The sequence below is a fragment of the Arachis ipaensis genome, chromosome B05 (assembly GCF_000816755.2).
Source record: "Arachis ipaensis cultivar K30076 chromosome B05, Araip1.1, whole genome shotgun sequence".
In the NCBI taxonomy this organism is placed as follows: domain Eukaryota; kingdom Viridiplantae; phylum Streptophyta; class Magnoliopsida; order Fabales; family Fabaceae; genus Arachis; species Arachis ipaensis.
This window is the reverse complement of record NC_029789.2, coordinates 82,065,562-82,079,390: the sequence shown is the minus strand read 5'-3', so window position 1 is coordinate 82,079,390 and position 13,829 is coordinate 82,065,562.

The window sequence follows — 13,829 nt, the reverse complement described above, 5'->3', positions numbered from 1 at the left end:
TCACTCTATTGTGAGTTTTTACTTGACGACAAATTCGATACACTTGCCGAAGGGAGATTTGTTACGAGACAAGTTTTCCGTGTATCAATGGAATTGGGTTAAATTGGCTCCAATTATTTTCCCTTGCTGTTGAGAAGAAATCTGTTAGAATTGCAAGTTCTGGTGCTTCAAGTTGGAGTCAACGTTTGATGGCCAACGTTGACTCAAACGCTTTCATTAAAAACCAGATAAATCTGCTGTCATTGGCATTTGACTCAATGTTGGAGGGCCAACGTTCTGCTACCCACGCGTACGCGTGCGCGTGGATGCAAAAATCCCATTTCCAATTTTCAAAACATGTAGAGGAGCGTTGGCCTTAGCGTTGGACTGGCAACGTTGCCTCCAACATTGGTCAATCCACGCGTGCGCGTACACCACGGGTAGGCGTGCATTGCCAGTTTTCCCATCCATGTGTACGCGTCACTAAAGCATGCGCGTCGATGCAAGTTTTTCATTTCCAAATTCTGGGCTTCTCATCGCGGATGTTGGGGGCAAAAGTTTCAGGCAACATTGGACCTCCAACGTTCGTTTGGTGACGGGTACGCGTGACCCACGGGTACGTGTGGATGGTCAATTTTACCATTCTACGCGTGCGCGTGACTCACGCTTGCGCGTGGATATATAAATTTTGCTCTTTCATGCGTACGCGTCATAGACGTGTATGCATCGCTCAAAATCATTTAGCTCCAGAATTGAACATTTTATCACCACGTTGGGGTAACATTGGCTTGCCAACGTTCCCCAAACGTGAGCACCAGCAACCCATGCAAAGAATTGCTCTGCCTCTCTTCCAACGTTTGAGGCAACGTTGGTGGTCCAACTTGGCCACCAACGTTGCTTCCTCTTCATCTTCTCCAGGCTCCTTCTTCAACTTCCTTCCATGTCCTCCTTAACCTGTCATCAACCAATACATGTGTCAAAGCCTTGCTAAAGTCATGAGAATTCTCATCATTCTTAGCACACAAGTAATTATAGCATAATTCTCATAAAATAGCATCAAATTAATCATGGTTAGAAGAATCTAGGTATGCATGAATTTCTACCCCAATTGCTTACTTATAACTCAAGAAAGTGCATAAAACCTATTAAAAAACAAAGAAAAAGGCTAGTAAAACTAGCCTAAGATGCCTTGGCAACACAACACCAAACTTAAATCTTGCTTGTCCCTAAGCAAGTACTGAATTATTGAGAAGAAAGAATAAAACAGAAGGTGATGTTCATATCAGCAAGTAATTATTATTAGTTTATAGGATTTTGTGCAGAAGATGTAGCGACTCACTTCTTATTGATTTTTAGGCATAGACTGTCTCCTTTAAGCATCAATTAACATATTGCTATGACCTCTTATTATTCATTCATCCTTGGTGATTACTTTTCTTTATTTTCTTTTTCTGTAAACTTTAGCTCAGTGTCATGTGTTGTAGCGGTTTCTTAGCTTATTTGTACTCAACACATATTCACTACAGACACTTGGCTCACAATTCTTCTTAAGACATTGGTGCCCAGCACCTCTTTGGGTTACTAAATACCTTCTAACTAAGTTACTCTTGATAATGGATTTTTGGTTGATAATCCCGGGTTAGTTAACCCAAGTTACCAAGTGTTAAAGCACTCCATAGAACCTAATCATCCAAGCAGATCCCAGTACAAAGACACCACAGGCATATGTCCTAAGGTCCAAGCTATTGGTGTCTAGCCTTTATTCTTTTACTTTCTTCTATTTTTGTTGCCACTTTTGGCTTTTCTTTTTCTTCCTTTCTATTTGTTTTTCTTTCATCCAAGGACTTTTATTAGCTAAGATTCATAAACAGCATGCTAATTTACACTAAAAGGGGAACAGTCTACCTTTTTATTCATTATAAGTGAGCTACTACAAAATCAAACATATATACCACCACTTACTATTATTTCAGTTCTTGTTAAAAAGAAACTATTCCACTTCTTGTTCAAATATTTCTTTTATTCAAATTGAAAAGACTCAGGGGACAAGACAAGCATTTAACTAGTGAAAATGAAAACACACACACCTAGGCTAGCATACTTATTGCAAAATTAAACACAACAAAGTGCAAAACAACTTAAACTAAAAGTTACTATCAACTAAACAGACATGTTCTTTCTTTATTGAGTAGAATAACCAAGGAGTAAGTCCACCTTTCATTTTTGTCCTGTTTGTCTTTCTTCTTCTTCTCACTTGCCTGCTTACTAGTTTCTCCCTTGCCTTTTCCTTTTAGCTTTGTCTAGAATCCAGCTTTCTTCATTGTCTCTTCCACTCTGTCTTCAAGGCGTATTGCTTTGTCTATATCTATGTCACTCCTTTCCTTGAAGTATTGATCATAAATTGGAAATGTTGGGTCCATAGTATGTAGATGTTTCGCAATGTAGTTGAGCTTGATTTGGCCATTTATGTTATAATCCGATTGAACTCCATATCTTGCATCCTGAAGAGTCGTGAACTCCTTGAAAGCTCTCATATTATCAACTTGAAGTTGGGCCAGCTGGTTGAAAGATCCTTGAAATTGTGAAGCTTGTTCTCTTTGGATAACTAGAGATCTTGACTCAAAATCTCTCTGCTGGCTCATCATTCTTAGCTAAAGCTCCTCTTGTCTCTCCTGAGATCTCATGTATTGTGAATGAAATTCTTCTTATTTCTCTTGAACTCTCAGGTACTGTTCGGATAGCCTTTCAATTGCTTCTTGCATCCTGCCCATGTTCATGTTGGTTTGTGGTTGAATTGTTGCCCTTCTTCTTGTTCTTCTTGTTGTTCTTCTTCCTCACGTGGTTCTTATCTCCTTCGCCTCCTTTGTGGTCTTCGAATTTGTTGTGCCTCTGTGATATTCATCATCCTTTCGAGGGTCATAGGCAAGCCTAGATGCAGCCATATTGGATTTGCATCCTCTAGTGGCACTCAGGCCTTCATGCATAACCTCATAATGGTGCTTGGGTAATGAAGCCAGGCTTCAGCGGAATTTTTCTCTACAACCTTTTGAATATCATTTGCAATGATCTCGTGAACTTTTATCTCTCCTCCCACTATTATACAATGTAGCATGACAGCCCTTTTCTTATTAACTTCTGAGGTGTTCACTGTGCCTAGAATTGATCTCTTTATAAGCTCATACTAGCCTTTTGCTTCAGGGATGAGATCTCCCCTTTTTAAGTACTTGTGCCCTCCTTGATTGTCCCTCTCCCAGTCAGTGTTCACCACACAGATATCACTAGAGATTTCATCATAATCTGGGTTCCCAGTCACTCTTTCTTGGTATCCTGGCTCATCAAAATGTGCTGCCCGTAGTCATAAGACCTTCATAATGGTCTTCGGTCATATCTAGCCTTGCAGTGTTAGCATAGAACTCTCTTATGATGTTTGCATTGATCATGGTAATTGGTGAGGTCAGCTCTTCCCATTTTCTCTTTCTGATCTTGGCTCTCATTTCTAGGTATCCATCCTTAGGTAACTGAAAAGGGATTTCTGGATATATCTTCTTGCCATTCATCTACCCAAGTTGCATTTGGTGGAACCATGATATGAACTTCCGTCGATCATAGTCGTTTTCAACTCCCTCAGTAACAGGTTCCTTTCCTCTCCTTCTTTTGGAACTTGAAGAAGATGCCATACTTTCCTTGATAGTTACCCGAGTAGGGATTGAAAGTTTATGAAGATGGGAGGTTGGTTTGATGCACTCTTGGTGGAAAAGTGTTTGAAAATAAGGTGGTGTTATGAAAGCAAGTGAACTAGGATGCTCTGTTGCACAAGGAACACGGTTTCTAGGCCTTGGTTTTAGTGAACACAATAGCCGAATTAGTTTAGGGTACAAGAAGTATGAACATTTTAGTTCATATGCATAGTCCAAGTGAAGCCATTTATAGTAAGCTTTAATGAAGAATGGATGGTTAGGATTCCTTGGGATAGGTTATGAATGAAGAGTTTGCATGTAAAGATGAATGAGGACAAAAGTTGCCTCTTCATTAGGCATGTGGGGCCGGTCTTCCAAGGGCTTCTTCCAAGCCATGTGATCTACTTTTGTCTTCATGCTAACTTTACCCTTCCTTGTCTTGTTCCTTTCATTAAATAGTTCTCTGCTCACCTAACCATCATAACAAGACAAAAGAAGTAAGTACTAACAAGTGGCGGCAAGAGAACAATTAATATCTAACTAAAAATTTGACTAGCATTCCTTACGCTTGTTTAACCAACCGTGACTCTTTTTGGTGCTACCATGTATAGTCTTGGAGGACACCAAACTTAGTGTTTGGTTGTATGGTACAAAGTGTTACTTCCTCCAAGTATTGTCATTGAGATCTCAACGGGATTAATGTCACTTTTGGTTAAACCATCATGAGAAACACTTTATTTTTCTATTTCTAAACATGAACTAAAGATTATATAAACATGGTTGCACTTTCATGACTTTCAAAACTCAAAAGACTTTGACTCTCATGCTTCGTTCTTGCAATATATAGAACACTAAACTTAATGTTTGGCTATATATTCCAAGAAACACTTGTCAAAATGGCAATATGATCATTATTTTTGAAAGGTATCTTAGTGTGCCTGTAAGCACACCAAACTTATAATTGGATTATATGCTTCACAATGTCATGGATAATTGTCAAAATTGTCTATGCGAGCTTGAATTCATGTTAGAGCATCACTTATTATTCATACTGAAGTATAAAAAACAAAAAATAAAAATCATGGGCTGCCCCACATGGAGCGCTTCTTTAGCGTCATTAGCTTGAAGGTTGGTCTTTGTCATGGTGGATTATAGTGCCTTAGGTCTTCTCCCCTTACAGTGAAGTGGTCTCCAATTGATTCCTTGATGATCTCTACATGCTCTAGGGAGAGGACCTTTCTGATGGTGAACACTTGAGGTAACTGAGATGGAATGGTTGGAAGATGGGGTGGGTTTGGTAGATGGTGGGCTGATATCACCTTGTCTCCAGGGGAAAAACCCTCTGTAGGAATATCCTTATTTCTCCAACCCCTTGGCAATTTCTTCACAACTCTTTTCTCTTCTTCCAATCGTGCTCCAGTGATTATTGTGTCAGGGGGTACCTCATTAACTGCTCTTCCCAACTCTTGTGGCTTCAGTTTTTTCTTGAGTTCCCTCGGTTGCTGTATCTCTTGAAATTCTTGCTTGTTCACCAAGGACTGTTTCAGGGGTTCAACTACTGATTCACTGTTGTTTTCCTTTGAGCACATGTTGCTATGATCATCCTTCAGCTCTTTAAGTTCTAGTTCAGACTCAAATGTAGGTTTGAAAACATGGAAGGTGAGATGTTCATCATGTATTCTCAGGATTAACTCTCCTTGTTCCACATCTATCAGTGCTCTAGCAGTGGCTAGAAATGGTCTCCCCAAGAAAATGGGATGGAGGTAACTTTCCTCCATGTCCAGAACAACAAAGTCAGTGGGGAGGAAGTGGTTTCCTACTTTCACCAATACATTTTTGACTACTCCTTGGGCCTGCTTCTGAGTTTTATTCGCCAACTGGATGATTACATCCGTGGATCTCAGCTCACTGATTTGCAACTTCTTCATAAGAGATAGAGGCATCACATTTATGCTAGCTCCTAGATCACAAAATCCTCTGTCAATTTTTGTCTCTCCTATGGCACATGGAATATGAAAGCTCCCTGGATCTTTTTTTTTCAAGAGTATGTCCTTCTTAATAAGGGCACTACATTCCTTGTTCATTGTCACTGTTTGTCCCCCTTATAAGGTTCCTTTCTTGGTCAGCAGCTCTTTCATACACTTGATGTATGTGGGCATCTGTTGGAGAATTTTGATGAAGGGGCTGTTGACACTGAGAGATGCAATCACATCTAAGAATCTTGAATATGACTTTTCTTTCTCACCTCCCCTTAGTCTTTGAGAAAATGGTGCCCTCGGCACATAAGGTCTCTGAATTTCCTTCCTTGTTGATTCTTTTCTTTGTACAGATCCAGCTCCTTGTTCCTTTTTCTCCAAGTTGCTCTGGAAATTTCCTTGGCTGTGCTCTTTTGGTTTGCTGGAATCTCCTTCCTGACTTTCTTCATTTGCAAGGGTAATTGCCTTACACTCTTCCCATTTCACCTTCTTCATTTCCCCTTTTGGATGTTTTTTTGTGTCACTTGGGAAACTATCAGTAGACTTCGGAGTTTGCTGTGAAAGATGTCCTACCTGGGATTCAAGATTCTTAAGAACCTCTCCTCGGCTCTTTATACTACCTCTCACTTCTTCCCTGAATTTTTTCATGTCTTCAGACTCCTTGCAAAGGTTTGCAAGCATTGCTTCCATTTTGGCAATTCTGTCCTCATCAGGTGGTGATGGTTGGTTGAAATTGGGGTGTTGAGAGTGGTTGTTGTGGTTTTAGTATGGTGGCTATGAATAAGTGTTTTGTGTGGTCTGGTATGGTTTTTGGTTGGAGTTTTGGTGAGTGAAGTTGTTATACTGGTTTGGATTGTAGGATCTGTGGTCTTAGCCTTGGTTTTGCTGGTTCTCCCACCCAAAGTTTGGGTGGTTCCTCCAACCAGAGTTATAAGTCTTAGAGTATGGATCATTAGCTTGCCTAGATGAGTTTTCAAGGTAATTAGCTTCCTCCCAGTTAACTCCTTCTTCTGTGTCCAAATCTCCTTGAGGTGATGATTGAGTGTGGATAGCTGCAGCCTGATTCTTCTCCATTTGCTTGGTCAATTCAACCAGTTGCTTGGTGATCATCTTGTTCTAAGCCAGGATTGTATCCATATGATTTAATTCCAAGACTCCCCTGTTGTTGCTCCTATCTGAGGCATAAAAATACTCATTGTCAGCCACTATCTCTATAACATCAATGGATTCTTCAATGGTCTTCTTGTTTAGGGAACCTCCAGATGAGTGGTCTACAGCCTTTTTTGATTCATGATTCAGCCCTTCATAAAAGATATGAATTTGCACCCACTCATTAAACATATTAGGGGGGCATTTCCTTGTCAAATACTTGAACCTCTCCTAGGCTTCATAAATAGTCTCACCATCCTGCTGTCTAAATGTATGCACTTTAGTTCTCAGCCTGTTTACTTTTTGTGGAGGGTAGAACCTTGTTAAGAATCTATTTATTACATCTTCCCAGGTGGTCAAGCTTTCCTTGGGAAATGACTCCAGCCATTTTGATGCTTTGTCCCTCAAAGAAAATGGAAACAGTAGCAATCTATAGGTGTCAGCGTGAACACCATTGGATTTAACGATGTCACAGATCCTTTGAAATTTAGTAAGATGCTCATTAGGGTCCTCTTAGGAACTTTCTCCAAAAGAACAGTTGTTTTGCACAAGAGTTATGAGCTGTGGCTTCAATTCGAAATTATTAGTATGGATAGTTAGTTTTGAATGCTGCTGGCATAATTTCCTGGATTTGGATTGATGTAGGATCCCAGAACTCTCCTCTCTTGTCCAGCAGGGTTGGCTCCACCTCTACACCTCTCCTTCATGATGGGTTGCCATATCATCCTCCATGGTTATATCAAAGTCTTCCTCCTCTTCTTCTGCACCAACAACCCTCTTTCCTTTTGCTTCCCTTCTTAATCTCAGGAAAGTTCTTTCCGGTTCACTATCAAATGAGGTTGAAACCTTTCTTCTACCTGTCATACAATGAGCACAACAAGCAGCAACCAGCAAAAATTTACAATTAATGAAAAAGTGTGGTTAGATCAATTGAGGCAATTAATCAAACAGTTAATGACTTAGTGGTTAGTTTTGCTGAAAGTAAAGCAGTAAGGTAAAATTAAAGAGAAACAACTAAAAATAGCAGAGAACAAAATGAACAACTGAAATTAAAATTCAATGATCAAAAGAAGGGAAAAGTACTCAATCTAGTCATCCTCCAATTTAGTAATTGTCAATACAAAACCAATCCCCGGCAACGGCGCCATAAACTTGATTCACCGGAAAACTGTCTCTCAACAATTTTCTACCAGCAAGTGTACCAGATTGTCGTCAAGTAAAAACTCACTATAGAGTGAGGTCAAATCCCACAGAGATTGGTTGGTTGATCAATGTTAATTGGAGAATTATACTAGTTGAGCGAATTCATAATTTAATTGGGATTACAGAAAGTAAATTGGCAGGAAACTTAAATTACAAGAAAGTAAATGAACAGAAATTAAATTGCTGGAAATTAAATGATAGAAGCTTAAATTGCAAGAAATTAAATGGAAATGGGGATTAAGCATGAAATTAAAAAAGAAGAATATAAACAGAATGCGTAGATCAGAGATGGGGAAGCTCATTGGGGTCAGGAGATGTGAGAATTCTCCGAATTAAATTCATTTTCATCTCTTCCTCAATCAATGCATTCATTGATCTCCTTGGCAATCTTAAGTGATTACATCCCTATTCCTTGGCAATCTAAGCTCTCTAAGCATGAACAATTGCCCAATTCCTTGATTTAAGTGCTCATGAGAAGAGATAAAGTTTGGTCACTGATTATACCACACAAATTCATAGATCAAAGTATTGGTAGGATTACATATTACTATATCCATATAAACCCCAATCTAATCCAATGTGAGAAAGCAATTCTAGCATGATCTCCTTATTCCTCTTCCAAGGTTCCGAGGAGATCCAATTATGAATAGCTTCTTTCCCAAGATAAGTATCCAATTAGATGAAGAACGAAAGCTTTCTGGTAAAATCAAGAGAAAAGAAAGAAGAAGAAGAATGAAAGCTAGTATTGATCCATTGAATTTACACAAAGGTCCCTAACCCAATGAAAGGGGTTTAGTTGTTCATAGCTCTCAAAATGGAAATTGGAATTGGAAAATACATTGCTGGAAATGAAAATGAAGAGAAGAGTGAAGAGTGCAGTAAAGTGTAAAAATGGGCAAAAAGTTTCTTTCTAACTTAAATTCTAAGCTATTTATACACTTTCTTCCATTGATCTTCAATCTCTGGATTGGGCTTTTGGCCTTGATGGAATTGGGTTGAATTGGCTCCAATTGTTTTCCCTTGCAGTTGAGAAGTGATCTGTTAGAATTATAACTTCTGGTGCTTCATGTTGGAGTCAACGTTTGATGGCCAACGTTGACTCAAACGCTTTCATTAAAAACCATATAAATCTGCTGTCATTGGCGTTTGACTCAACGTTGGATGGCTGATAAACACATATTTTATGATATATATTGTGCTCAATTCAAGAGATTTATTCAATCCTTCACTCACTTATTCATGTAAATTGCATGGTTTTACTTTCCCTTCCTTATTATGTGATATATGTGAAATACATGTTTCTTATGCTTTGAAATTATTTATTTTTAATTACCCTTTATTACCATTCGATGCCGTGATTTGCGTGTTGAGAAGTTTTAAATCTTCTAAGGTAGGAGTGACTTAAAGGATGGAAAGGAAACATACAAAAATGAAAGGAAAGCACAAAATGGAGTTTTTGAAGAAACTGGCAGCGACGCGAACACATGGACGACGCGGCTGCATGCCCAATGCAAAAAGGCAGCGACACGAACGCGTGACTGACGCGGACGCGCGCCATGAGCAGAACACAGATGACGCGGACGCATGACCTAAGCGAACGTGTGACAAGGAAAACTCTAGATGACGCGACCGCGTGACCCACGCGGACGCGTGACAAACGCCACGCACCAGAAATTACAGAAAACGCTCCCAGCAATTTCTGAAACCCTTTTTGGCCCAGATCCAAGTCCAGAAGGCACAGATTAGAGGTTATGAAGTAAGGGAATGCATCCATTCATAGGAGGTCTCCAATTATTCACTTTTCATAGTTTAGATGTAGTTTTTAGAGAGAGAGGCCCTCTCCTCTCTTAGGTTTTAGGATTAGGATTTCTTGTTATTTCAATTTAGTATTCCGACTCTTTATAAGGTTCAATATTCCTTTTACTTTATATTTCTCTTTTATTTTCAGATCTTTTAATGCTTTCCTTTAATTACTTTTGTTGCTAAATTGGCTTATGAACCATTCATGTTTAGATTTGATTTTCTATTTAATATAATTTGAGGAATTTCAGAATTATGATTGCTTTCCTTTATTTACATTAATAATTTGTATTTTTTTCCTCTTGGCTTTGGTTGATTAATTGGCAACTCTTGAGTTATCAAACTCAACGTGATTGATAATTGTTGTCTTTGCTAATTGAATTGAACTTCAATAAACTCCAGTCCTTTCTTAGGAATTGACCAGGACCTGAGGATCAAACTAATTGGTCCACTTGACCTTCCTTTGCTTTAGTAAAGGCTAACTAAGTGGGATTAAAACTCAATTCTCATCACCATTGATAAGGATAACTAGGATAGGACTTCCAAATTCTCATACCTTGCCAAGAGTTTATTTTATAGTTATTTATTGATTTTATTTGTCATTTAAACTACTTGTTCCTTACTTTCAAAACCCCAATTTACAAAACTCATAACCAATAATAAGTACATACCTCCCTGTAGTTCCTTGAGAAGACGACCCGATATTTAAATACTTCGGTTATCAATTTATTTAGGGGTTTGTTACTTGTGACAACCAAAATGTTTGTAAGAAAGGACTTTTGTTGGTTTAGAAGCTATACTTGCAACGGGAATTTATTCTGAATTCTAGACCACGCAAAAGTTCTCTCTTTAAAATGGCGCCGTTGCCGGGGAGCTGCAAACGTGTGCCTTATTATTGGTTATAGTAAATATTTTTCTTTTACTTGTTTATTTGTTTTTGTTTTCTCCTTTTATTTCCATTAGCTACTATAAATTCTCACCCCTCTCGCTTTGAGTTTGGTTCTAATATTGTTGAAGGAAACAGAAGTTATAGCAGGAACATGCATCAAGGTCAGAGAAATCAAAGATGGATGGAGACAAGAGGATTTGATCAACCCTTTAGGCAACACCCCCCTCCACAGTATCACAGACGAGGACCACTTTACAATGCATACCAAGCTAATAGATATGGTGGACAACTTTGTAACTACCAACAAGCCCCACCTTGTGCCTATAGACCATCCTCTCAACATAACTTTGAACCACCACACTCACAAGCTCATTTTCACCATTCACCACCATACGATCCTTATTTACCGCAATTCCAATCCAATTACTCCCAAACACCACCACTTGCCTATGTACCATGTCCAAATCCATCACCTCGAGAATCACAGGCTCGCCTCAAGGAAACAGTAGATCAACTTCATACAACCATTCATCAGCTGGAGCAAGCAATACATCAATTATCTTCCAGACGTTTAGGCACTCAAGGAACTCCAGTAGCTTTATGTGGAAAATCTAATGACAAACGTAGAATGAAGGAGACACTAGAAATCCCAAAGGGCAGTAATGAGCACAACTTTGTTCTGGAACAATTGGAGGAAGCTCAAATTATCCAAGAAGAAGAAGCACTGATTGAAGATTTAGGAGATGCTGAACCTCTATGGGAATCCAGAGTTGTGAAGAATTCTGTCAAGGACGTTACAATTGAAGCTAAGGAGGATAGTGCACAAACTCCAAGGCAGGTATTTTATGAAGAACTAGATGGAATGACCCAAGAAGCACGTTTCCTTAATGATGATAATCTCAAGTCAAGTTCCCCTAGTAATGAACTTGCATCCGCAAGTGAATTCTCTGAGATCGAAGAATCTTCTCCAAGCGAATACGAAGATGATGCGGAGGTAGATATCTCTCAACCTCTAGCTTATGACTTAAGTGATGAGGAAGACATAGAAGACTTTGATCAGGACACAGTTGCAGCTAAAGAATTTTGCAAAGAAGTGGAGGAATTCACAGAAGATTACAAGGGAGTAGAACTTACAGAACCACTGGAAACACCTATCCCAAGGCCATTACCACCCAATACAAGCTTCAAGTGGGTACAATCCTTAACCTTTAACTTTATTTTTCCACTTGAATATGGTTTGCTTGAAATAGATGGCCAGCTTAGAGCTCTCTGTGGCTTTAAGAGTAAGAGGGAAATGGCTCGTACTCAGAGCTGGTGCACAAGGTTCAATAAGGTTCCACGCTTCAACTCGAAGTGCACGGATTGGTATCATGTTCAATCGAATGGATCTCGGAAAACGTTTAGTCATCTTGGTGAGAATCTAATTTTTAAACTGCCCAGATGGAAAAATATAGATCAAAAGGAAAGCGGATTTAAAAGCAAAGTTTGGGATCCTGGAAAATATTCTGATATTCGTCACCCCGGGAGCCTGAAAACCTGTTTGAAGCTACTCAAAGGCTTCACATGCCTCGTTTGGGACCCCGGAGGCTGTTGGCATTCCAAACATTGGTGGAGATTTCTGGATGAATTTAAGCATAAGCCACCATAACAGAAACCTTATCCAATGTCCAACTTAAGGACTTTAACTAAAAGTGCTAGGTGGGAGACAACCCACCATGGTATGGTCGTTTCTTTTTCAATATTTATTTCGTACTATTTGATTTTATGCTATATTATTTTTATTGAACTTGGATGTTATTCATAGAATTTGCATTAACATTGCATACTGCATAATTGCATACTTTCACATATATATATATATATATAAAAGGGAGAAAGGCGTGCGACGCGATCGCATCGCTAAAGCGTTAGATTCAGTTGCGAAAAACTCCTCCCACGCGTCCGCGTCAATCACGCGAACGCGTGATCTAGAAATCGGCGTAAAAATCTAACGCCCAGAAATCTGGGCTGGAATTGTGCGGCTATCGTGCGTTTAGCACAAAACGGCCCACGCGTTCGCGTCCATCACGCGAACGCGTCACTTACAAAACACCCATCCCACGCGAAAGCGTGAGCAACGCGTTCGCGTCGCATGGATTGCACAACACCCCAAAGGAGACAGAGAGTTGTGCTGAAACGATGTTGGAATTGTGCGTTTAGCACAATTTCCAGCGACGCGGTCGCATGCCTCACGCGACCGCGTCATTCATCCTTCTACCCATTCCATGCGATCACGTCACTCGCGCGATCGCGTCAACCCCATTCCACCCTAGCCACGCGATCGCGTGCCCCACGCGTTCGCGTGGATTCAAATTCACTAACCCCCTCTCTCAGTTGCCTAGCTTAGTTCATACGCCTACTAGGTTCTGCCGAACGCCACATTTCTTTCATTCATCATTATTTGCATATTTTTTGTCAGTTTATCTTTAAATTTAGGATAGTTAGCGATGTATGTTGTAGTGGATTCTAGGTGGTTAGGTAGCTAGGATGTAGTTAGTGGATTTAGGCCTGTTTAATTGCGTTGTTCTTGCTACTTGCTTTATAATTTTCGCAATTCTGCTGTTGCTGTGATGTTAGTATTGTTCATATGATGTTTGATGGTGTATTTTTGTGGAAAAACGAATTTCTCCAAAACACCCAAAACTAACCGACAAGTGCACCTGGTCGCATCAAGTAATAATAACTCACGGGAGTGAGGTCGATCCCACAGGGATTGAAGGATTGAGCAATTTTAGCTTAGTGTTTGATTTAGTCAAGAGAATCAAGATTTGGTTGAGAGATTTGTGATTTGCAGAATTTAAATTGCAGAGAAAGTAAAGGGAGTGGGTAAATTGCATGAAAGTAAAGAGACACAAAAGTTTGAGGCAAACTTTTGCTCCAGCTTTTTGCTCCCTGGTTCATTTTCACTTATTCCAAAAGTTTGAGCTAAAGTTTGAGGCAAACGTTTGCTCAAACATTTTGTCCTCTCTTCCTCCTAGCCATTCCTTCTTGCTTCAACCTTTCTCCAAGCTTTCTTCACCTATCATTAATCAACCAAACACATCAAAGCTATGCTCAAAATCATGAGATATTCATTCTTTCATAATATGTGATAATTATAGCATAAAACCTCATGAA